Raw genomic sequence first — 26,423 nt, forward strand, 5'->3', positions numbered from 1 at the left:
TTATGAGAAGGTCCTGGACTAAGGGATTTACTACCAAGCTCCCCTCACTCTCTCCAGCTGACCTTTAGGGCCAGGTACAAAGTCCATCTGTTTCCACAGACTTTTACTCCATGGGGGTTAATCTGAGAAGAAATTTCTCAGACATGATATGGAGATGTGAGTACGAATGTTAATGTTTATGTAGTACTGTTTTTTCTTTATACTTAATAAATGTTCCAAATGCCTCACAAAAATAGACTAACATGTTCACTGAAAGCATCACAAAATGTTATTTACAAGTTTAATTGAAAACATTATGTTAAATGAGAGGACAGCAGAATTATTATTAAGACTGCAGAATGCATCATAGCATGATCTCATTCATCTTGGTTACGTCACCCTGAGGTGGTGTGTGTAGGCATTAGGAAGGGAAAGGGTGGGTAAATAGCTAGAGATATACTAGATGAAGGGACTGGATATCCCATTCTCACTTATAGCCTATTCTCCACACCTTCCCTTCACCCTTCCACCCCCAAAGATCTATTTCTCAGGATTTCCTCACTTGACCTAGTTGAGAGGTGATAGATTTGGAATATTTCCTTCTTATCATATTGTTAGCTAAAAACTTAAGTAAGTGGTAGTGATTATATACATTTTTACAGATTTAGTGAGAAAATCCAGCCAAGAACACAGCTTTTCTATCAGCTTGATTTTTAATTCATCAGATTACATTAGCTCATGAACATGTACACATAAGGAATGGGCAGGAGGGCAGAGATATGGATGTTATAAAGTGACGACTGATATATGGAACTAAGACAAATAACATCTGGGGTCTAAATAAAATTATAGGTCTTGAGATAAATCTATTCAGTCTCAGGCTTAGTTTTTAATTTGCATTTCTCTCCTCTCTAGACAAATCTGAGAACTGAGCTGCAATTGATATCTGTTAGAGATAGCTTGTGTAGTAATAACAAATGAAAATACCCAATGTTAATGAGCAGGTTCACCATGGCAGTATAACTCTAAGCACTTGACATGAAATCTCATGAGCTTTGTATGTGGAAGATGCTATTATTATCCACTGTACAGATGAAGAAACTGAGACTAAACACTTCTTGTAAGGTCATTTAGCTAGCAAGTGGGACTGACTCTAAAAACTACAGGAGCCTTCATTATTAATCACTGAATTTCTGCTTCCCCAATGCAACTGGTACCCACTAGCAACCCAGTGAATGGGTGAAGCCTAACAACCCCTGCTTTGGGGAGATGCTCTGCTTAAATTAGTGGAGACTGATTTATCAAAGAAAGAGCTTGGGATGTAGGTAAACACAAACTAACACCTGACTAAATGTGGGATTATCAAGGAAACATCTAGCCAAAACAAGCCTGTTTGGATGTACAAAGGTCATTTGTTATTTGCACAGTAGCCATTTGTATACAAGTGGAGGCTGATAGGAATTCAACCATTGTGTTCTCCAATGGAACAGGCTAAATGCTCAAGGAAGTGAATCGACATGTTTCTCAAATCTCCATCGCTTGCAGGTCTCCTGTCCTTGTCAGAATTGTGAGGAGTTCTGACAGGCGGGGTTTCCCAAGTGATGCTAGTGGTAAAGAACCCGCCTGCCAATGCAGGACATGTAAGAGATGTGGGTTCGATCCTTGGGTCAGGAAGATCCCCTGGAGGAGAGCATGGCAACCCACTGTGGTATTCTTGCCTACAGAATCCCAGGGACAGAGAAGCCTGGTCCGCAACAGTCCATAGGGTCACAAAGAGTCAGACACGACTGAAGTGACTTAGCACGCACACACTGGATAGGTGGATAGGAGACTTGTGAGATCTCAGTGTATCTGTCTTTTGGTCTGTATTTGAATTCTGACAGTGGCTGTCTCCCACTAGTGATGTTTTGTCTCTCAGTATATCAGACTGGAGCCTCAAATTTCTCTCTCTTGAACCCATTAGATATGACAATTAATGGAATGCAATTCCAGCCCTGCCAGCAACAGGTGCAGAGGGGGGAAGAACACAGTTCCACAGATAACAAGCATGCATATGTCTGGTGGATTTAATTAGACACAGTGTCCATTAACAATTTCTGCAGATGTTCACATCAAATCAGATAAGCTAATTTTCTCACACTCTTCAATTTGGCCTATCTTCCCTTTTCTGAATGTATCCACTCTCACTTGAATCTTCTGATGCCTACGTGAAAGCAAACTTCCTTCTGCTCTCGGAATCCAGATACTTGATTGCCTGTGTGATGCTGAAGAGATGAAACTGGTGGGTGATGTTTAGTACTCACTAGGAAATGCATATGATTCATAGTTAAGGGCTTTTTCTGAAGATGTGGGGTGGTAGCTGTGTCTAGCTGGGAGCTGCAGTCTCTGACACAGGATGTTCTGTGTTCTCTGAGACACTGGCCCACTCTTTCAATTATCTGCAAGACAGAAATAGACTCACAAACATAGAAAACAAACTTATGCGTACCAAAGGGGAAGGAAGGGGATGGTGGTTTAGTCGCTAAGTCGTGTCTGACTCTTGCGACCCCATGGACTGTAGCCTGCCAAGTTCCTCTGTCCATAGTATTTTCCAGGCAAGAATACTGGAGTGGATTGTCACTTCCTTCTCCAGGAGATCTTCCTGACCCAGGAATCGAACCCAGGTCTCCTGCGTTGCAGGCAGATTCTTTACTGACTGAGCTATGAGGCAAGCCCAAGGAAGCAGGGAGGGGTAAATTAGGAGTTTGAAATTAACATACACACATTACTATAAATAAAATAGATAACAAGGACCTACTGAATAGCACAAGGAACTCTACCCAATATCTTGTAATAAGCTATAATGAAATAGAACGTGAAAAAATATACGTATGTGTGTGAATCACTTTGCTATACACCTGAAAGTAACACAACTACTGTCAATAAACTATACTTCAATTAAGGAAGGTCCCCTGGAGAAGGGAAAGGCTACCTACTCCAGTATTCTGGCCGGGAGAATCCCAAGCACTGTATAGTCCATGGGGTGGCAAAGAGTCGGACACGACTGAGTGACTTTCACAAAAAAGAACGATGCCTAATTCACTCTTCCACAGAAGCACCTTTTGAAATTTACATTGTCTAATTACTTTTAAAGTTTGGGGCTTAGAGTTTTTGACATTTACAATAAAAGATCACTCTTAGACCCACCTGATGCACCCATTTTCTCATAAATTTCATAAGATCATGTATGACAACTAGACATCACGTTTCAAGCCAAGAGCTGAAATCAGCAAGTAGTGTTGACAGATGTGACATATTGACAGGACAAATGTGTTTTTATTTTGCATGAATAAATATGCACATTATGCTGAGTCTAGTAAACGGATTCTCAGAGTCCCATGAAAATCATCAAAATTGAGACAGTAAAAGTATGTTAGATGAGCCGGCATTGGTAGGTGAGCACTATTACTTTACTAATATTTGTGAAGTTCAAGAGATTTATAAGAGAAACTCTATGTATACCTCATGGCATAAGCAATTGGATTTGATAAAAAAAAAAAACATAGCCCCACACTCCTAAAATTCTTGCCACATGCAAAACATCACTGGTTAAGAGAATTACAAGAACATATATTCTTTTTGCATACACTAGCCATTGCTATGACAAAATGAATTAAGAGAATAGTGATTTACATCATCTTTTATTTCCCTAGCCATCTGATTTATTTTGGGGAGTCTTTGCAACCTTTTTATTTAATTTTTTAATTGATATATAAATTGCATTAGCTTTAGGTAGACAACATAGTGATTTAATCTATATATAGTGAAATGATTACCAAAATAAGTTAACACCCACATAATTTAACACCTTATATAGTTACAAATTTCATATGTGTGTTTGATGAGAACTTTTAAGATATACTCTCTTAGCAACTTTCAAACATACCGTACGGTATCATTAACTACAGTCATCATGCTGTGCATTATACCTCCAGGACTTAGTTGTTTTATACATTTTAATCACTTTCCGCTCAGATCCTCACCTTCCATCTCTGTCAAACACTAATCTGTTGTCTAGATCTATAGGTTCATTTTTTTCTTTTTTAGATTTCACATATAAGTTAGATCATATAGCATTTGTCTTTCTCTGTCTGATTTATTTTGCTTAGCGTAATGCAGTAGCATCAGCAGCGTAATGGTAAGGTTCATCCATGTTGTTATAAATGACTGGATTTCCTTCTTTTGTGGCTGAAATATATCTATATACATATGTATATATGTGTGTGTGTGTGTATCTCCTCTTTATTTTATTCATCCAGTTTCTGACAGTTTGTTTACATGCCTTAGGTATGATTAATAATATTCAATGAACATGGAGGTGCGGATATCTTTTTGAGATAATGATTTTATTCTGATCTGATTTTTAAGAGTGTATTTTTACTGGTCTTTTCCAAGTGTTCACAACTAGACATTGAAATTAGCTTTGGTGAGAGGGTCCCACTGGACCCCTTCCTTCCAGATGTAAGATCGGTACATGTTTTCCCACAGGCCTCCCAAAGGGTGAGAAAGCGCACTGCAGCCCTAGAAGAAAAGCACTTGCTCAGAGGAAAGCACACACTCTGTTTCCTACCTTGTATAAATAAGCTTTGTAAGAGCAGAATCATCCCCACACCATATATGAAGTTCATTACTATCCTTTTTTGTGAATATATATATTAACATATTGTGAAAGAAGTTTTTAAGAATAATAAGTTTTTAAGCATAATAAGCTATCAAAACTTTCCAACTATATGTATCCAAATGTAATTTTTGCTTATTATCCATCTTTAAAGATTAACAGGCCTACACAAGCAAATTGTACAGTAATGTAAACTTCACCACTTATACAAAAAACTGCTTTGCCCCCTATTTTTCATGGAAATCTTCTTTAAATATACATTTCACACTTCTACCTTTTAGAATAGAAGTTATCAAACAAGGTGATATCATTTAAACTTGTCCTGAAGATGTAGAGTTTTCCTAGAAAAAAGAAAGTGTGTTTTTTATGCAGCATTATAGTTCTGTCCTGAATTTCTCTTCCTCTAAGCTGAACGTTAATTGTCACATCAACCTCTGCCTTTAAAAGTTCTCACCCTTCGGTTTCCCTTCCTTGATGTTAATTATGACCATGAAAAATGCACCCAAAATAAGAGACCGTGAGGCTGAGAATGAGTTCTTAAGAAACTAAAGTGTATACTTCCAGGGCAAAGGACTTGTGACCATCTTCTGGACCAGTAGCATCACTTATCTGTTTGGTACTATCTGGGAACACAAGCTTTCTTTAAATCTGACCCTCAAAGAGTGGAGTGTTAATGTCTACGTTTGTATATCCCTCGAAGATTATAACCCAATGTTTGCCAAATGGTTGGAAAATAAAAATCCACAATAGAAGCATGCAATATGTGTGGTTCGTGGATAAAAAAACTATCCTTTTTTATCTCAAACTCCTCCAGGGTGAACCCATAATTCCCATCAAAGTCAAGCCAGAGAGGAGGCCTGTCTTTACAGGCTTCTCAATGACTTGACAATCTCTGCCCCAGCCTCCACTCCCCATTTTTGTTTTCATGCTCCACCCTGTCGCTCTACAAAGCAAGCCACAAAACGGGGCTGGGAATGCTTTGGGCAAAGAATGCCCCTGTTCTGTGGGATACCCCGAGGTGTCCCAGAATGAGACCACAGGCGTCCTTAGGATGCTGACCCGACCCTGGGAACTCGAGAGGTTGACACAGAGGTCGAGAACCGATGTCCCTTGGATGCCTGCAGTGCTGTTCTATGACCCTACCCCACTGGGTGGCTGTCAGCATCACAGCGGACATTCATTTTGGCTAGAAATCGTGCCTTATTGTGAGGGGTCGCAATGGTCTGAAAGGAGCATTTTCATAAAAAGATCCATTAGGGGTTCTGCTTGGGAAATTATGGACCTGCTGCATTTGTATGCTCCAGGTTATTCTTCATCAAATTTATTTTCTTACCTTTCTATAGATTGAGATCAAAAGAAAATAAATTACCTTCCTTTTCTGCTGCAGACAAGGGGCATTACAGGTGATTCATCTTCCACTCCTTCTTTCTCCATATAAAATACAGAAGGTATTGTCAAGGTCATTTCAGCACAGTTAGTGTCTCCTCCACTCTACAAAAGAAGAATCGCTTCCTCTTTGCATTTGTGCCCGGCATTATGCATTAAGCCTGATGTGCACCGAAGAATCACGTCTGAGGGGAAAGAAAGTGATACCTTGGAAGTTCCTTGATGGCTTTCTTTTCTTTCTTACCAGTTTCCTTTATCTAGTTCCTTTTGACTTTTGGTTTATCAAATGTTATATATGTAGGTATCATTGAAATAAATACTTCCATCGTTTCCTGGCAATCCAGAAGACAAAAGGTTTGTGTCCGAAAAAACGGAGAGGGGTCCCCCGGCCCCTCTTGATCCCTTTTTCTGTTCTCACATCGTCAAACCAGTAATCCACCAACTGTGTAGTCCCATCCCACAGAAAATCCTTGGGAATGCAGATATGGATTTCCTCTTTTATTCAAACTGCAAGAAGGGTCTCAGGAGAGTGTTTCCCTTCTATAAGCTGCAGGCAGATCCAACCTGCAATCTGGGGCACTGCGTAGAGGAGGTCCCTTAGGAAAGACTAATTATGAAAAGCAAAGGCTCTTATCCTAGACCCGAGCCACCTTCATCCTATCTCAAGCCATTAACCTCAAGTGCTCTTAGGGAGGAAACTGCCCACCCTCTCAGATTGTGAGTACTCCACCCAGATGAACTGGATACTCTGTGTGTGTGTGTGTGTGTGTGTATTCATTGTTGTTGTTCAGTCTCTAAGTCATATCTGACTCTTTGTGACCCCATGAACTGCAACACACCAGGCTTCCCTGTCCATCACTGACTCAATGGACACGAGTTTGAGCAAACTCGTGTCCATTGAGTCAGTGATGCCATCCAACCATCTCATCCTCTCCCACCCCCTTCTCCTCCTGCCCTCAATCTTTCCCAGCATCAGGGTCTTTTCCAGTGAGTTGGCTCTTCGCATTAGGTGGCCAAAGTATTGGAGTTTCAGCTTCAACATCAGTCCTTCCAACGAACATTCAGAACTGATTTCCTTTAGGAGATCCTGGTTGGATCTCCTTGCAGTCCAAGGGACTCTCAAGAGTCTTCTCCAACACCACAGTTCAAAAGCATCAATTCTTTGGTGCTCAACTTTCTTTATGGTTCGACTTTCACATCCATACATGACTACTCGAAAAACCATAGCTTTGACTAGATGGATAATAATATTTATAGTATAAAAATAATACTATATATTTATCATATATAATAATTTATATTATAATTTTTGTTGCTGTTGTTTAGTCCCTAGTCATGTCTGACTTTCATGATTCCATGAACTGTAGCCTACCAGGCTCCTCTGTCCATGGGGTTTTCCAGGCAAGAATACTGGAGTGGGTTGCCATTTCCTTCTTCAGAGGATCTTTCTGACCCAGGGATTAAACTGATGTCACCTGCATTGGCAGGTGGATTGTTACCACTGAGCCATCAGGGGAGACCTTATGTATAATATATATTGCTATAGATTTATTATAGCTGAGACTTTACCAGTGAAAAGATGTGCATGAATGCATTTAATAATGACCTCAATTTAACACAATTAACTGCTGGTTAAAACTATCTTTTAAAATGCCCTTAAAAATACAACCATCCCCACAGTTATTTAATTTTAATCCTTCACACATTTGTGTTCTTTCTTTGGGACTGAGTTTTCTTGACCATTTCCCAATATTTGTACATCAATACATTATGCTGTACATCTTAAACTCACACAGTGCTCTATGTCAATTATAATTCAATACAGCTGAAAAAATAGATTCTTTTGATGTAGACAGCCTAGGATCAGAAACTTGCATACAAAATCTTATTAATAAAGTCTTGGTAAAAATAACATCTGCTACTGTTAAATCACTTCAGTCGTGTCCGACTCTGTGCAACCCCATAGACAGCAGCCCACCAGGCTCCCCTGTCCCTGGGATTTTCCAGGCAAGAATACTGGAGTGGGGTGCCATTGCCTTCTCCGAAAAATAACATCTAAGTAATAACAATAAAAGAAATTCTATGAAAATTTCTCTTTTCTCCCTTTATCACTACACTTTTCTTAAAAATAGTTCCTTTACTTTTTCTTTGTAACTATCTGCAAGAGACCAGGGTAAGGGTGATGAAGAGAGCACCTATTCTCAATGAGGACAGAGAAGTTATAATTTACTAAAGTTGAGATGTAAAGATCATTTGGGGGCCTGTTTTAACTCAGATCAGGATATATGATGAGGCACCTACAATACTAACAAATAACATATTAATTTTTAAAATGTTTAACTTTGGTATCCAAATACCAAAGGAAGGAATTACATGGTTCTAAAGGAGCATAAAGATTATTTTACATGAAAGACTCTGAGACAGCATGTATTTTGGCATAATATACTTCTTTGTAAAATACCTAGTTAGCATAGGAGTCTTTTAGAATATATGGACACTCAAAGCACATTATAGCCCTATGATCTCCACAAACTCTTTATATTTTTGAAGAGATGAAAATTAAGATGAGGTGAGAAAGGAGTTAAATATAACAGCAAAATATGGGGGGAATCTTTCAAAAATACATCTTTTTAATTCTCTTTCTTTTCTCCTCTTCTTGAATGCTATCAGGGCACAAAGGCTCTGCAGGCTTTCCTCATAGATGCTCAGCCAGGAATCACCCCTGCTTTGAGGTCTTTAGTGGTCAGGGGGGCTTCACACTTTCTCCACTCCTCCTCCACCCCCTCCTTAGTGCTGCTCTTTCAGTCTCATACTGAAACGTGGGGTGCGGTCAAGTGTGACCCCAGCCTATCTACCTTCAGAACTGGACCAGCCTCCTACCGTGGCCAGCTTCAGTTAAGACCAAGCAGCTTCATAAAATAAACATGTGTCTCTCTGAATGCAAGGTGGCATAAAACGATAAGCAAGAGTTCTCAAAGATCAGTTATCAAAGTGAAAATAACAGCAATGGGCTTTGTTTACTTTAGGGTACTTCAAATAAGAGGATTGTTCTCAAAATAAATGAATACACTCAGATCCTGTGTCTGCATAATTGGGAGAGGTGGCTGATCTCATCTAATCAGAAGAAAGGTTCAAAAATAAAACAAAACTATCATTTCATGGAAAGGGAGAGTTTACCAGAATATGAAAAGCAAGAAATGGGTTGCGAACATGGAAAATATTGCACCTGGATTATATCTGCCTCTCAATCCTGCACTGATGCAAAAAAGACTCAAATGCCTTATTCGTCTGGGGGACTATACACACAGACAATACTTTGCAGCTTTTTAAGAACAGGAAGAACTTTTTTGTTCTTGTTCCGTTTTCATTTAGAATTTGCAGATGCATAGTCTAAGTTCACCCTGGAACCTGGGACGTGTATGGCATTGTTAGTCATTAAGAAAGCCAATAGTTTACCATCATAATCGTGTCTGAAACCACCGCGCTGATGACAGCACTTCGTCTAGAGTCTATTATTAATTCATGGCCAGTCCTATCCAAGGCACTTGGCCTTTGGCCCCTTGCCTGACAGCACAATAGCCAATGAGTTAAAGCAACACTGTCCATTCTCCTCACTCTTGTTTAGGCATGTTGAAAGAAACAGCTTCATTAAGGTTTGAATTATTTCACGAGGATGCTGTTTTTCTGCCTTCTCCTGCCCTACCCTCACAGCACCCCACCTTCGAAGATTAGTCATGGGCTTCTTTCTGCTGTTGGCACCAATGATGCCACCTTGTGGGCATTCCTCCCGTTCCTGAAAATAACACCGCATCACAGAGAGCTGCGGGCCAGCCTTCCTGATCCTGGGAAACATGCTGCCCCGGAGCCCCGAGGGCTATTTCTAGCAGCCCACCCCCGCCCACGCCGCGGCCCCCGCTGCACCGCCCCAACATTTTTTTCCAAGGTGCGGGCCGGCGCCGGCGTGGTCGCTGGAGTTGAGCAATGCAGATCCTCGTCAGCTTTGCCCGGCTTCAGCCCGGGGAGGCACAAATCGCTTCCAGGAGGTTTCGCATCTGATTAGCGTGAGCCAATGAGAAACCTCGAAAGAGGCAGTGGTTGCCAAAAGAGCAGATGTGTCTGAAGCCTGCATCAGTTCATCTGGTGACCTCCTGAAATCGGTGAAAGATTTATATTGCTAATTATAGACTTTTCCCCCCTTAATTTAGTCATCCTTCTCTTCATTAGAAAAGAAAAAAATACAGTTCCAGGTTAAAATCCAATGCTACTTTAGGAAGGGTGTCATCACACGACTTAGTGACTAAACCACCAAACCACCACCATCATCTTTAGCCGTTTTTGCAAACCACAATTCAGGCTTTCTAGAGTTAGACTGGCAAAACACACAACACACCAGACACACACACAAACGCAATTTACAGAGTTATACCAAATTAAAGACTCAGCACAACAAAAAACAAATGTCCTTCAGTGGGAATTTGATGTTCACTGTAACTTAGAAGTTGTAAAAATAAACCTGGTTGCCTGGGAATGTAAGTGTTCATCAAATAATTCCTATCCAAAGAGAGACCTATGAAAGAAATCAGATAAGTAGGTAGGCCACACTACAGTTGCTTAATTGTTGAAAGTATTTGATTTTACAGTTAAATATTTAGACCACAGATATTTTCTTCTTCTACAAGAAAGAAAGAAAGGGGGAGGGAGGAAGGAAGAAGGAAAGAAATAGAACAAATCTATAAACCTGTCCGGAGTGGGCTGCCTTATCCATGATTCACCGGCTTGCCTGTGGGATTGATGTACATGGACCCAAGTCTTCTGTAGTCGCTGCTATGGGCCCCATCAAAATGAAAACAATTTCCTGCCAATTTACCTTGAAAAATAAAAACACACATTTTCTGTGTCTCTCAAACAGCTTTAGCCTCCAAAATCCATGTAATGAACAGCAACAAAACAATTGTAATTCACTCTTAGCCAGCGAATTTCCTCTTGCATTAATTAATGTACAGTGGGCCCTAAATATATCTTCCCGTGTTCACTGCAGGGCTGGACGTCCAGAGACAGCAGATGGTCTGAATGCATTTGTAGAAGATCCACATCGAGTCAGGAATATTTTCAATTATTTTGACAAAAGTGTTCTTGTTGTATCATCTCAAAAATGACGTTGGAGTCATTTCTTCTGGACAATTTTTTAAAATATTAAGCAGAAGCAAATGAGCCAAGGGTTTTTATTTTACTTTATTTTTTTCCGATGTTAGCACTTGAGTCACTTTGATATTACATTAAAGTTAGTAGATATGGATCAGAAAGTCTACATAGTCTTTATGCCGTGATCAGTTTTAGATCTTTCTGGGTAAAGGAAATCAACACATGCTATTGGCAAGAATCCCTCAAGGAATGCCATGGGTGACTGTCTGGGTCCCACACAGACCCAGATATATAAAAACTGAACCCAAATGGCCACATGGAGGCCCCAAACCAATTATTTCCCCGATCCAGGAAAATCTGTTGTCAGGGGCTTGATTGCATATGAAAGGAATGTTGTTTTGTTTCAAAACCAAAGATTTCCGACAAGACAGAGCATGAGCTTTCTGAAAGGAGAGATCTTTTTGTTTTTTTCTCACCAAAATGCTCAGACATAGCTTTCCTTTCAGCTAATTAAGCTGTTTTAAAGCAAACTGGTCAAACAGTGACATCTTAGTGGGGAGCCTTGGAGTCAATTGCACAATATAGAAGGCAGGACACTTAAAGGGTGACTTCTGCCATTGTTTTCTCCGGCTGAATGTTTTCTACTTGGTCAGTGCTGCCAGAGTGACCCCATACAATTGGGAGAATGTAAAGCCACTGGCCTCAAGAGATGCCATTAAGAAGGCAACCACAGAATAAGATTTCATGGTCAGAAGCTAAACTTAGCCTCTCCTACCAAGTCCTGATGCTTACAATATTTTATATGTATGTTTTCTTCCTGTCATTAGCATACTGTTAAAACAGCTAAATAAAATGAGAACATAGTCATTGGGAACTGCTTTATATAGTTATTCCTGTGTTCATGTAAAACGCAAAGCCTTTTTCATTAGAGAAGTAGTTGAGAATAAAGTCAGTTTCTAGAATATTGGTGGTTCCTTTAAGAGCAGGTATGGATTACCTAGAGCAAAGTTTCTCTTGGCTAAATACACAGTATAGATGATGACGATCTCCCCTGACAAATATTTTTTTGGTAGCAAGGTACAACACCTGTGGTTGAAATGGATGGAATAAATTTGGTGTTTAGACATCTACTAGGATTGTGCACATTTTCCAATGCTGAAAGAAAAAGGAAAAATTAAATTTTCTATAAATAGCTGTACTATTGTTGAAAATGCGTCTTCTTTTTATATCTTATATTAAACCCAAACACACTGAGTTAGTCAGTAGGTTGGAAATGAGTCTTTTAAAACTCTGGCAATGGTAAAGCAGTGCTCTTTCATTAACAGCAAATTATTCATTATTTCTTGCCAAGTAACATGAGGTTTTTACTAAACAATATGATTCTGCCCAATTACAATGAAAAATGTGTTAAGATAAGTGTCTTCCTATAGAGGTCAGATGTCACCTGTTTAGATAGGAGATATTCATGACAGAAGGAATTGAAGAAATTGCTGAAAAACAGAAGGAGGAATGATAACCAGTTCTTAACAAGAGATGTTGTATTTAAGTCAGTATTTATTTAAGAGGAAGCCTGTATTTTCCTTTGACTTTTAGAAATACTAAATGATATTTATTTAGTTCTATTTTCATGGAATACTGAAAATAAGTAATCCATAAAAATAGAACATCTTGATAGTAAGGAAAGGGGAAGATGATGACCAACACTTACTAGCTGTCTATTACTGAGAGAAGGGTTATTGAGAACGGTATTATTTGAGAGCATTGTTGCTTTGTGATTAAAAAAGAAGCTTCAGGAACTAAACTGCCCGGGGTTCATATTCCTGTTTCACCACTTCTCGCTGTGAAGCCTTTGGCAGGGTGTATAACCTCTCTGTTATAAGGTTTCCAAACCTGAGCAAGGAGGCTGACAATATACTACTCCACAGGGAGTCTTGTGAGCATTAAATGAGTTCAGTGGCACGTAAGAGTCACACTGTAAAAATTGGTAACTATTATTGCTATGTGCCAGCATCATGCTAAGTGCTTTATATACATTATATTTCATAATCATTACAGACATTCTATAAGGACTAGATCATCCTCTCCCTTCTAAGGCTGAGAAAGCTAAAGTTCATGGAACCTACTGAATTGTTCTACCATCACAGAGCACAGATTTTAATCCAATTCTCCAGACTCCAAAGTCTGTATTATTCCATATCTTACTGCTTATCAAATAAGCATCAACACAGATACTTTTGTTTGTTTGATAGTGAAAAATATAGAAAAGTAGTAAATAAACACTCAAAATACTATCTTCATGGAGCAGCACTCAACATGTTAATAGACTGTCTTTTCCTTTTTACATAAATGAATTACACAGCATGCATGGTTTGTGTACATCACAAATATCTTTTTATGTGGAAAGGAATGACTTGGCCATATTTATACAGCTATGCTGTGGAAAAACGTACCCCAGGGATGGGGCTGCTATGGGAAGTAGTTCAGAAGTACAGGGAAATGGAGAATTTGAGTAGTTTTTAACTAAGTACTGACACTGTCCAACAGTATGAGATAATACCTGGTCCCAGAAGGAGGCAACTCAGATGGGACACAGGTCTACGTTGCAAGTTGTCTCCTGCTCTCCATCCTCAGTACTGGGCTCCTGTTATAGAAAAGATGGTGACTGACAAAGGAAGACCAGCCAGGTCCCCACCCAGCCTTGAGACATTCTGCCAGAAAGGCTGCTTACATCAATCAGGCAGGGGAAAGAAGGTGGTGGTTAGAACCAGGCAGCCCTGGGGACAGATTCTCTTTCTGCCAGTGTCTAGTTATCTTGTGGCTTTCTTGTCTGAATCACTTTTAGCCTCAAAAATCTGGAATAATAAATTTGGTTGTGATGATCAGAAAAGATCCAGTGGGCCTTCAGCTGCCTGAGCCCCAAGCACCGCTGGGCCAGGAACTTCGGTGAGCAGGGGGTGCCCAATCTGAAGGCCCCAAAACACAACCACAGACACAGTTAGAGGGCACGTTGAAGACACAGGATGACTTTCTGGGATATAGAAAAGCAAGCATTAGAGCCAGTTAGTACGTGAGAAAAGGTTTTGTCAGGGAGATCAGCAAAATATTGAGTTGAACCCTAAATACTCAACAAGTCCTCAGCTAGGCCCCCTGTGAAAGGGGGCGGTCAGAGACGGGAGACCCCCAGGCAGCAGAGCAGATGCTTTGAGTGCCAACTAGACCACTCCAGGTGCTATACGTGAGGGCCTTGCCCTCATCCACTGTCCAGATGACCACGGGAATCTATTCATCTCTGGAGAACAGGGCCATCTCCAAATTTAGGGGCCATGAGTCATATTTCTATTGCAGGTGCCTCAATTTGCAAGAAACTCAAGTCTATAGAGATATCCAAAATGACATACGAGGTATTTTATTATTTTTTTTATTTCAATATAGCTGATTTACATTGTTGTGTTAGTTTCTGGTAAACAGCAAAGTGATTCATTTATATGTGTGTGTGTGTGTTCTTTGTTAGATTCTTTTCCATTATAAATTACAAATTATAAAGATATTGAGTATAGTAGGTCCTTGTTGATTTTCTATTTTATATATTATAATCTGTATATTTTAATGAAATAGCTGCTAAGATAATGATGTCTGAGTAGAACACAGGAACTTTTGACTTTAGAAAATTAAACACAGAAGGCCTTGCACACATAGAAGATTTCCAACCACTCGAGGAATCAGGGATTGTAGCAGTCTTCATTTGGTTGAGTCATGGAAGATAGAAGGTAAGCAGAAGCCTACTATTGAGTAATAGAAAAATTTCTGATGTTCTTAAGTACACCCAACATAATATTTACGGACATAAAGGGACTTCCTTGGTGTTCAAGTGGTTATGACTGAGATGCAGTTTTGATCCCTTGCTGGGAAGCTAAGATCTCACATGCCTTTTGCAAAAAATCGAAACATGAAACAGAAGCAATACTGTAACAAATTCAATAAAGACTAAAAATGGTCCACAAAAAAAAATCTTTTAAAAAATTGGGGGGCATCAGGAATCACCAGGGGAAAGATTACGAAATACAGGAAGGTTGAAGCTACCAGCAGTTTGCTACACTGGGGCTGAGTAAACTGAGAGACAGCAATCTCTGTGTTCACCAGGTCTCAGTCACAAACACAGGAAAAAGCAGCAGCCAAAGAACAAGGCCTCCTTTAAGGACAGAAGGAGGTCTGTGCAAGGGCACAGTTGAGTCCTCCAAAGCCTGGCAGGCAGCAGAGATGGTGAGATGAAGGCTCTTAGCAAGGATGCTATTCCCAGAGGCATGGGCAGAGTTAAGGGAGAAACAATGGACAGTGAGGCACCCAGAGACTGGCAACTTCCTTCCCACAAAGCTAAAGGGACCAGAGATGATGAGCCAGAGCCAATGGAGAGCTGGGGTTGTGTCAGCTGCCATCATGGAGGCACCCAGCCAGGGATACAGCACTAAAGCAGGGAGGGAGCAGGGGAGAAATGCCCCCACTTTTCACCTTCTGAACACTGTGTTCCCATTAACTGAACCAACAGAAGGCATCCAGCCAGGAGGCCTAGGAGATAAACTCTGCAGGGATCAGGCTCCCAGGACACACAGGAAAGCAGACCAAGGCCAAGGTGGGGGCCAGGGGTGAAGACAAGCACACACCAACCAGACACCTCCTCCCATTTCAATGTGAGGGCGAGTAAGCCCCTCTTCCTTAACTACACAGATACCATGTAAGGGAGGAGCACAAGAGCTTCCAAAGCAGTGAATATTTACCAAAGAGACAAGTCACTTAAAAGTGAAACTTAATTGCTCGGTCGTGTCCGACTCTTTGCAATCCCTGCCAGGCTCCTCTGTCCATGGAATTCTTCTCCAGGGGATCTTCCCAACCCAGGAAACTGGGTCTCCTGAACTGCAGACAGATTCTTTACTATTTTGGGGGCTTCCCTCATAGCTCAGTTGGTAAAGAATCCATCTGCAGTGCAGGAGACCCTGGTTCAATTCCTGGGTCAGGAAGATCCTCTGGAGAAAGGAAAGGCTACCCACTCCAGTATTCTGGCCTGGAGAATTCCATGGACTACAGCCCATGGGGTCGCAAAGAGTTGGACATGACTGAGCGACTTTCACTTCACTTCACTTCACTTCTTTACTGTTTGAGCCACCAGGAAAGCCCACAAGTCGCTTAAAGAAAGTCCTTAAATTATTGAAAGCGGAATGAAGTTTGCTAAAATACATTTTATTTTTCTCTCTATCCATTGGGTCATTGTAATGAAAATTAGATCAATTACTTAAAAAAAAAAATAAGAAGCATTAATAAATAAGTTACATTTTCACTTCATAACATGAGGAAATTTTTTAATCTTCTCCACTTTACACTATGCCCTCTATTTCCAAAAGCAACTGAGCTGACTTAAAGATGAAACATGGCAGAAATGTCCCAATAGAGACAGAAGGAAGAGATTATTTCAGACTCCTGCTGTGAGCAAGCAAATCTTAGTCATTGGTTGATAAGTCACTGACATCTAAAATGGTAATATAGTACATTGAGGTCCATCCTTGATTATTTAAAATAAAAATATAGTTATTTCAGGAAAGGAAATAATTTCTGAAACTCAGTACAAATGATAATTATCACAGGGGATCTTCTATAAAGTGTATCCAGTGATATGTGGGGGAAAAAAATCTCTCTTCAGGTTTTCTGAGATAATGAAGCCATGCTCAAGCACAGTATAATTCTGGATGGTTTCACAGTTTCTGGCCTTCTGCTTTTGTCTCCTCCAAAATGTCTTATATCCTTGTTTCACTCCACAAACGTTTCCTAATTTCTTCTGTTAGGAATTATAATTCCTAATTCCTATAATTCTGTTAGGAATAAAAACAATGACTGTTTTTAGCAATGACCCGCAAGCCCTTCCTAGACCATGAAGATCAGCTTATCAGAAGGCCCTGCTTCATGCAGACTCAGCATCTATCCTCATCTGGCTTCTCTCTGAATATCCCAAACATCCAAATGTGATTTTACATACCTTTGTCTAACCCTTCCTCTCCTAAATTTAATCATTCCAAAACAAAATGTTTCCACAAGTGTCATGCTAACATTTTCCAACCTGCCATCATAATCTTAACTGAACTCTTCCATCAAAGCTATTTTACAACTGCATTCTCTTTGGTATATATCTACATTACATTTGTTGATGTATGTCATCTCCCTACTTTATTATAAACTAAAATATCTGAGGACAGAGACAGCATCCATGTTCACTATTTTTAAGACAGCAAAGGCTAGACACTTAAGAGATGGCCAAAAACTTTATTAAAATAGAGAAAAATGCATTAATAATTCTATTGGGAGGAGAATGCATGCTTTCTTATTTTATTAAAAATTTTTTTGACATCCAAAGGAAAATACCTGAGTTTCAGCAAGAAATTTGCTTAAAGCAATGATCTTGTTTGTGTGTTTCTCTTTTCAACCATTTTCCCAAGTCTCAGTTAAATGTTAAATATGTGATTGCAATATTTCCTTCTCCCCACAACACACACACACACACACTCAAACCAGTAGCCTTTCTAAAAAGATACCTGAAGCCAGCACAATTAGAAACCTGACATCAGTGAGCTTTTAGTGAAAAGAGGCATTATTTGGAGATTCATGCCTAATCATTTTTTGGTTTGCAGCAAGAACTTTGAAGGGTGACTCCTGGTATGGTTTCCTGGCCACTTGCTACTTTTCCTGTGTAGTTGCATGTTAAACATGATGACTTGCTGTATAGAAGCCATGTGTTGTCATAATGTAACATCATTAAACAAAGTGTTTAGAGCAGTTTTAGCTGAGCCAGAACATGAACAACAAAACCCGCCAATTACAGTGTCATTTTGCATAGTTGTTAAGGTTTCAAATGTCTCCAACTTTTTCTGGTAGGCCATATTGAGCGTGTCACAGTGAACATCTGAGACAACGATTTGCTAGGCAATGTGCAATCCTCGCTCCTTTTTTTAATATCAGAGAAGAAAGAGTTCTTTATAATAATTTGGCTCAAATGTCTACACACATTGCTCCAGCGTCTGTAGCAGCATGTGTTTCTAGGATTGTTCTGGAAGAGAAAATGCAGAAACAGCAGGGAGCAGAAGATAAACAGGCAATCCGTGACTCATTAAAACCAGCACTGGTAGCCAACATTGTGGAGTGTGTGAAGACCCCAGATCCAACTCGCCTATAAACTTTTTTTACCAGCTGGACTTAGCATCTGTCAGAGTTTGGAAGGAGAGATAATCTGGTACAAATGATTTCAGTGTGTCGCATTTATTAACCTGCCACCTTACATAACTCTGCTGATTGGGAACTCAGGGAAATGTTTGAGCAATGACACAGCTTATTGTTGGAATGTTACAACTTCAGTAATAAAGACGCAAGTTGCTATTTTACAAAAAAAAAAAAAAAAACTATGAAGACCACAGAGCAATTGGAAAATGATAATGAAGCCAAGTTAAAAAGCATCACAGTCTTGAGAAATGTACATGCCAGAAGAATAATTGAAATTCAGTTTGGATTTTGATCCCCTTCGATTCTTTACATCAATTAGGCAGGAAAAGTGTTTTATTTTTTAATAGTTGTCACATTTGTTACACAGCTCTGATATAAACAAATGCCAAACTGGGAGCATTATCGCATCCTTTTCCAACTACTTACTGTTTTAAATGAGTGATTCACTTCTGTTGTCAAATCCCTGACAATTGCTAGAAGGGCATTTTCTGTTTATTTAGCGTGTTCACAACAGAACTGGAGGGAGAGTATAGGCGGCTTCCGACAGAACCCACGTCCGTTTTTGTCTTTAACAGCTTTGCCTTGGCTCGCTGCTCGTTTAAAGACAAAGAACATTACCCTTGAAGTCAAAAATCACACTAGATAACCTGTTCCCTTTCCATTCCTGGGCTTGGATTGACTTCCTTTTTGCCTCAAAGTTTGTTTATTATTTGATCAATAGGAGAAAAAACACCCCAGAGCCATTTTCCATTTCTTATCCAGTATATGCCAGTCATTTCAAATTAATGGAGATGTTCACACTTTGATACAAAATTTGCACATATCAGCTTATAAAATATGGATAAGCTGGTTTCCTATAACAAAATATAGCCCTGCCGTTTCAAAAAATGAAAATTGCAGAGACTTTGGAAAAATATCAGCGGAAGGAATGCTTCATGTTTCACTATGGTTAGCCTATTATTTGTAGTTTTGAAACTTTATTGGTCCCCAATCTAATCTTTCCTGAGTATAAAAACATTAACATATGGTTTAACACAGCACAGGGCTGGAAAGTCCATATCCCAAAGGCACATTGTATGCAGGGTGACATTCACACTAAATATCATCCCTCAGGGTCTGTACTCCATTTTACCTGGGATTGGAGAGCCATGAAATGCCCGGAAAAGTTGTTCATGAGTCTGAACCAAATGGTGCACAGTGTACTGAGATGCTAACAGTGTATGCTGCTGCCAAAGGTTGTGGCTCAAATGTCTCTCTAAGTAACATTAAAAATCTGCTGCTTCATGCCTATGAATTTCAATATTTATAGCATTCAATAAAACGGTCCACTGTCAGATAGAGATGTGCCACTGTGCACTCTCCGAGCAGATGGACGGCAATATGGCACATTTACATGGACCAGCTGTGGAGCGCAGAAAGGGATGCTGGTCAGAGGCAGGGTACAGGCCCCACATCTGGAATTCGAACCGGCCATCCGCGGTACCCATTGTAAAGTTTCCTTCCGCAGGACGAGCTCTGATTTAGAGCCGTTCACTAGTGTGCCTTAAACTGCATCAAGAGTCCTCATTAACACGAGAGACTAGAGGGAGGTGAGGGCCTGGATCTCCTCTGTTGGGCATCTGTTAGTCTGTGCATGGCACTCTGTACTCGCTTTTAGACGCACCCAGGGGAAGATTCTCTCATGCATGATGCAATGTTCTCTACTTAACTGGTTTTATACCAAAAGAGAGGTTTTATCATAAACAGAGCTACTTTATTTTCACGCTCCCTTTTCAAATAGGTCAGAAAACATATCCTCAGAGAAAGGACAATCCCTAGGACATTTAAAAATTTAGTAGAAATGTCTTATTTTTTTTTTCAAGTTTCAAATGAAATGTTGTCTTATTTGAGGTAGACTGGATTCAGTTCAAATGCAAGGTAAGAAATTTCTGAAATGTAGCATGCTCTTAGACTAGTTCTCTTCACTGTAGTATCACTATTCAGATAATCAAAACAATACTTTTGTGTAGTTAGATCATTCAACTGACTTGACAGAAAGATAAACTGCTCCCAACAGATTTCAAATAGAAACAAGAAATGGTTTGTTATGTAAAAAGTACTCTTAAGAAATAACACTCTAGTTTATTTTCATAAAATATTTTCCCTTTAGAGAAAATTCTACTCTCACGCTTTCCTTTTGTAAAACACTTTTCTCCACATTTTTCAATTATTAACTTTAAGATTTACTTGGTCTTCCGTGGCTTGATCTCTTGAAAAGTGGTGGTTCATTTATACCTTCATAACTTGATGATTCCTTTCCTATGACAATCTCTCACATTTATTTCTACCTTCCCTTACTCCCAAGAGAAACACAGATATTTTAAGAAAGTGAGTGAATACAACTAGTCACCAATTGGGTATGCTAATTTAATCATGTAATTTGTAGATATCTTAGAGCTTTGTTATTGCGTAATCATTTCCTTTAAAATCTAAAATAAAATTCCTTTTATGCAATTTGACCTCAGTATTTAAAAACTTTTTGGTTAGAGCTGTCAAAGAGGTTCTAAGGGATAATTGATTTCCACCTAGAGGATTCTTTACCAGCTGAGCCATAAGGGAAGCCCAAGAATACTGTGATGGGTAGCCTACCCCTTCTCCAGGGGTTCTTCCCAACTTGGGAATCAAACCAGGGTCTCCTGCATTGCAGGGAGATTCTTTACCAACTGAGCTATCAGAGAAGCCAAGTAAAAAGCTAACAGATTAAAGTACTCAGGTTGATTAACTGATGGATGATTGATTGAATGGTGTAGTGTGTTAGTAAGTAATGAATGACTGAATGTCAACTGAAGACATAGCAGCTAAAGTGATGATTCTTTATGATTTGTCATTGTTTAAGACAGTAAACACATGACTATGACTTGTCCTGTGTGGCACATTCCTTAAACTCAGAACCATCTATAAGAAGGACGAAGTGATGAGAAGGAACTCAGCCACACTGGACACTCAGAATTGTAGCAATAAAAGGTTTGGAACTATTAAAAAGAAGAGTGGGAAGAGTGTTTGGGTCATGAAGAATGAGCACAAGTTGGCAATCCAATATAATATGCATGATCATAGCAATTTCAAAGAATTCAGTGAGGGAATATTTTAATTTTTCTGTTGTTTTCAACCACAACTCAACTTCTGATTGGTAATTCAACACCCCAAAGATATCACTTTCTTACTTCAACAGAAAATGGCAATATTTAGCCCATCCCATACCCCCTCATAACTGCATGGATTGTGTATAAAACATGTGATAATTCTGAATGGGAACGTGGTCTTCCAACCAAGGGATGTATAGAAAGCAAAGTGAATGTGAAGCAAAGTGCGACTAACATGATATGAAAATTTTCAAATGGCTACCTCCATCTACAATAGCTGCCTCCTTTCCTTTGAGATGGATACAAGCTTTACCAACACAAATAATCCCATCTCTGCGTGTCCATCAGGCAGACAGAGTTCCAGCATGGTGTTGTCTGGCTCAATGTGTGCTCGTCACGGACTGCTGAATGCCCGACTTTTCCCATCTTGTAGGAGAATTCCACTCCATTGCTCCTGACAAGAGACAAATCTATTTATGCATCCTGCTTTTGGTTTTGAAATATTCAGGGAGATAAGCTTTCCTATGATATTTTTTCAAAAAATTAAATTAGAAAGGCAATACTTAAAAAATTTTTTTAAATTTTATTGAAGAACAGTTGGTTACAATATTGCATCAATTTCTGTTGTACAGCAAAGTGACTCAGTTGTACACATATTCTATTACACATTCTTTTCCATTCTGGTGTATCACAGATATTGAATATAGTTTCCCATGCTCTACAGTAGGATCTTGTTGTTTATCCATCTTATATATACTAGTTGAGGAAGACAATACTTCAATAACAATTAAATGGCTATAAAGGATGGCACAATTCCATGACCCTGTATAAAAGCAATATTAAGACATCAGGTAGAATGCATGTATTCTTAGCTTTAAAAAATGTGTGAGTGTGAGTCTGTGTGCATGCGCTTGTGTGTTTTTAAGGAACCATAATATAATAGAGCTTTAAAAAGAGGTGTATCTTATTTAATAATTTGTGATGTTAATTTTAAGTTTGGCAATGAAAGAGAAGAAAATCACTTAGAGAATTTTCTGTTAGAGTTTGTTTCAAATTCCTAAACTCCTGAAGATGAGAAGGAGTTACAAATCCTGAAAGGGGGGACTAACCTTGTGGTATTAAATTAGAATTGGAATTAATAAGTTTATGTTGTTGTCCAGTCACTCGTTTGTGTCCGACTCTGCGACCCATGGACTGAAGCATCCCAGGCTTCCCTATCCTTCACCATCTCCCAGAGCTTATTCAAACTCATATCCATTGCGTTGGTGATGCCATTCAACCATCTTATCCTCTGTCATTCCTTTCTCCCCCCTGCCTTTAGTCTTTCCCAGGATCAGGTTCTTTTCCAATGAGTCAGTTCTTTGCATCAGGTGGCCAAAGTATTGGAGCTTCAACTTCAGCATCAGTCCTTCCAATGAATATTCAGGACTGATTTCCTTAAGGATTGACTTGTTTGATCTCCATGCAGTTCAAAGGCCTTCTCCAACACCACAGTTTAAAAGCATCAATCTTTGAGGCTCAGCTTTCTTTATGGTCCAACTCTCACATCCATGCATGACTACTGGAAAAAGCATAGCTTTGACTAGATGGACCTTTGTTGGCAAGATAATGTCTCTGCTTTTTAATACTCTGTCTAGGTTTGTCATATCTTTTCTTCTAAGGAGCAAGCACCTTTTAATTTCAAGGAAATTCAAATTCAAATTAATTTCAATTTTAATTTCACCATCTGCAGTGATTTTAGAGCCCAAGAAACTAAAGTCTCTCATTGTTTCCATTGTTTCCATATCTATTTGCCATGAAGTGATGGGGCCAGATACCATGGCCTTTGTTTTATAAATGTTGAATTTTAAGCCAGTTTTTTTACTCTCCTCTTTCATTTTCTTCAAGAGCCTCTTCACTTTCTGCCTTAAGGGTGGTATCATCTGCATATCTAAGGTTATTGATATTTCTCCCAGCAATCTTGATTCCAGCTTGTGCTTCACCCAGCCTCGCATTTCATGGTTTCAAAATATATACCTAGGGATAGAAGTAAATATATAAGTGGTAAATTCATGGTTTCAAAATACATACATAGGGATAAAAAAGTAAATATGGATACAAAAGTATGTGTAGGCACATATTCATACATTGATGAATTCCCTAACTCTACTTACTGAGAGAGCCTAGAAGTCATAATACCCATAGCAAAGAGCATGCCTAGGACCCTGACTTAGCTTCTAATTCCATTCTCCACTAAAAGGAGCCAGGGCTCCTTGGAGGGGTCACTGATTCTGGGGCTGGGGAAGGGAAGGACCAGATGAGCCTGAAACATCTTATGTACCAGAAAGCTGGAAGCACTCAAAGAATCCAGGGACATCTGAAAAGGACACAGGAGCCAACTTGATGGAGCTCCCATTGGCCAAACTCAGGACAACTTGAGTACTTAAATGAACAAGGATCATAACATATTAAGACACTGAATAAAATAGAAAATCATGATAACATATAGATAGAAATAAATGAATACATTTGAAGTTTGTAGGTACAAAATAATCACAAAATGTCCTCCACCAAGTATTTATTCATTACCAAGAGGGACAAGATTAACTTTATAGTGGAGAAGACTGGCCACCATCACCTAAACCAAAGTGACCTTCATCAGTGATGGGACAAATTGAAATCATGCATCTTAATGGGAAAAAGCATCACCACTTCTGTGACATTGTTGTCTGACAAATATCACCTGAATCTAATCATAATGAAACACCAGACCAAGCCAGACTGAAGGATGTTCGACAAAATCAATGGCCTGTAATCTTCAAAAGTAGCAAGGTCATAAAAGTGGAGGAAATACTGAGGAATTTTTCCAGGCTAATGGAGACTAAGTCAAAGAAAGTGAAATTGCTCAGTCGTGTCCGACTCTGCAACCCCATGGACTGTAGCCCACCAGGCTCCTCCATCCATGGAATTTTTCAGGCAAAAGTACTGGAGTGGGTTGCCATTTCCTTCTCCAGGGGATCTTCCTGACCCAGGAATCAAACCAAGGTCTCCCGCATTGCGGGCAGATGCTTTACCATCTGAGCCACCAGGGAAGCCCCATGGAGACTAAAGAGATATGATAACTAAGTGCAAGATGTGATTCTAAAGAGGTACAGCTTTTTTTGATACTTATTTTTATATATTTGTTTGACTGTGCTGGGTCTTAGTTGCAGCTTGTGAACTCTTAGCTGTGGCATGTGGGATCTAGTTCCCTGACCAGGGATCGAACTTGGGCCCCTTGCATTGGGAATGCAAAGTTTTAGCCACTGGACCACCAGCTAAGTCCTACTAACAGATACAGTTTTCAAGAGACATTTTTGAGGAAAAGGTGAAACTTGAAAGCATCTTGAATGTATCCATGTTAACCATCAGATTCTGATGGTTGCATTGCATCTATGTTGAAGAATGTCCTTGTTTATAGGAAAATCACGCGTAAGTATTAAAGGATGACTGATCATTAGGTGGGCAGCTTGCTCTAAATGATTCAGGGTGAGGGTGAAGTTCTTTATTCTGTTTCAACTTCTCTGTAAATTGGTAGTTTTTCAAAACTAAACAAAATATTTAATACCTGTGCATGAGCATTACCTCCAGAGAGTCTGGGTCAGTTTGAGGTGGGATCCAGGCACACGCATTTTCTAGAAGCTCCCTAGTGTATCCATTGTGCAGCCAAGGTTGCACAGAGTTGATGTCTAGGTCCATCAGCCTAGACAGTAAACCAACCCTCTCACTTTATGAAAGATGCCAGGCCAAAGATTGTGCAGCTGGCCGAACGGCCTCCAAAACTCAGGTTTTCAGATTTCTAGTTGATTGATTCATTCATTTGATTGATATAATATTTACAAGGCCCTGTGCTAGATATTTTGGACAAAACAGTAAAACACTTGTGTTTGTGATAGTAATAATGCCTTCTCTTACGTAAGATTTTATTGCTTGTAAAATATTTCAATATTTCTTTCAGTTGTCAAAGCAATTCACTTGAGTATCATTACCTCAGTTTTATAGACAAGGAAACCAAGATTACAATGAGTGATATCCTGTGTCAGGGCCAGGACTTGGGTCTGCTGACACCTAAGCCAGGGTTTTCCTACCACACTCCACTAGTTTAACAGAAGACAGCAAATGTTTAATGTCAGATGAGTAATAAAGAGCCATAGGCATTCTGGGAACAGATAAGAACTTGAGGTCCCTCCACACGCAGTATTGGAAAGAACTTCATAAAGGAAGCAAGATGTAAGCTGCAAATTCAAAGCTAGCTCAGTAAGTCCATCTAAGCAGATAGAAAAGTAGTCATTCTAGCTGGACAAACAGGGTATATAAGCAGAGGGCAAGAAGCAAAAAGCTCCTGGTCTCGTGGGAGATAGTGATAAAGCAGTAGTTTGGGTAGAAGAAAGAGTTCACATCAGAGAAAAATTCCTATCAAAAAGTTTCTATGAGCAAAGACAGCACATATTTTTAGATAGTTCACAGCTTCCAACAGGCAACTACAAGTTGACTCCATGAAAACCTACCAGGGAGAAGCTGGTCACATCTAACTGCAAAGGAGACAGAAACGCAATCTCTAGCTACACAGTCAAGTACCCAGGGAAAGGGGGGAGGGGTGATTTTTGTCATGTTGGTACTGTCGGAAATCATAATTCAATGTGTGTACTTTAAACAGTTTCAGTTCAGTTCAGTTCAGTCACTCAGTCGTGTCCAACTCTTTGTGACCCCATGAATCGCAGCATGCCAGGCCTCCCTGTCCATCACCAACTCCCGGAGTTCACTCAGACTCACATCCATCAAGTCAGTGATGCCATCCAACCATCTCATCCTCTGTCGTCCCCTTCTCCTCCTGCCCCCAATCCCTCCCAGCATCAGAGTCT

Source organism: Bison bison, unplaced genomic scaffold, assembly GCF_000754665.1.
Source record: "Bison bison bison isolate TAMUID 2011002044 unplaced genomic scaffold, Bison_UMD1.0 scf7180017864198, whole genome shotgun sequence".
Classification (NCBI taxonomy): Eukaryota; Metazoa; Chordata; class Mammalia; order Artiodactyla; family Bovidae; genus Bison; species Bison bison.